This window comes from Mandrillus leucophaeus, unplaced genomic scaffold (assembly GCF_000951045.1).
Source record: "Mandrillus leucophaeus isolate KB7577 unplaced genomic scaffold, Mleu.le_1.0 Scaffold1339, whole genome shotgun sequence".
In the NCBI taxonomy this organism is placed as follows: domain Eukaryota; kingdom Metazoa; phylum Chordata; class Mammalia; order Primates; family Cercopithecidae; genus Mandrillus; species Mandrillus leucophaeus.
The window spans coordinates 46,818-47,376 of record NW_012101298.1 but is presented as its reverse complement, the minus strand read 5'-3'; the positions used below and the strand labels follow the sequence as shown (position 1 = coordinate 47,376).

The following is a 559-nucleotide window of genomic DNA, read 5'->3' as shown; positions in this document are numbered from 1 at the left end:
GTTTGAGAACAGCCTGGCCAACATGGTGAAACCCTGTCTCTACTAAAAATACAAAAATTACCCGGGCATGATGGTGCATGCCTGTAATCCCAGCTACTCAGGAGGCTGAGGCAGGAGAATAGCTTGAACCTGGGAGGTGGAGGTTGCAGTGAGCCAAGATTACCCTACTGCACATTCCAGCCTGGGTGATAGAGGGAGACTCCATCTCAAAAATAATAATAATAATCCACCATGATCAAATGGGTTTCATACCAGGGATGCAGGGATGGATTAACATACACAAGTCAATGAATGTGATACACCACATAAACAGAATTAAAAACAAAAAATCACATGATCATCTCAATAGACACAGAAAAAGCATTTGACAGAATGCAGCATCCTTCTATGATTAAAACCCTCAGCAAGATCAGCATACAAGGGTCATACCTCAATGTAATAAAAGCCATCTATGACAAACCCACAGCCAACATAATACTGAATGGGGAAAAATTGAAAGCATTTCCCCTGAGAACTGGAACAAGACAAGGATGCCCACTCTCACCACATCTTTTTTTTT

At 41.7% G+C, this 559-nt stretch overlaps 1 protein-coding gene across 1 annotated transcript in view; it reads left to right on the top strand.

The window, feature by feature from the left end:
* Positions 1–559, top strand: part of LOC105534359 (arf-GAP with GTPase, ANK repeat and PH domain-containing protein 11-like) — a 47,893-nt gene that overhangs the window by 43,270 nt on the left and 4,064 nt on the right.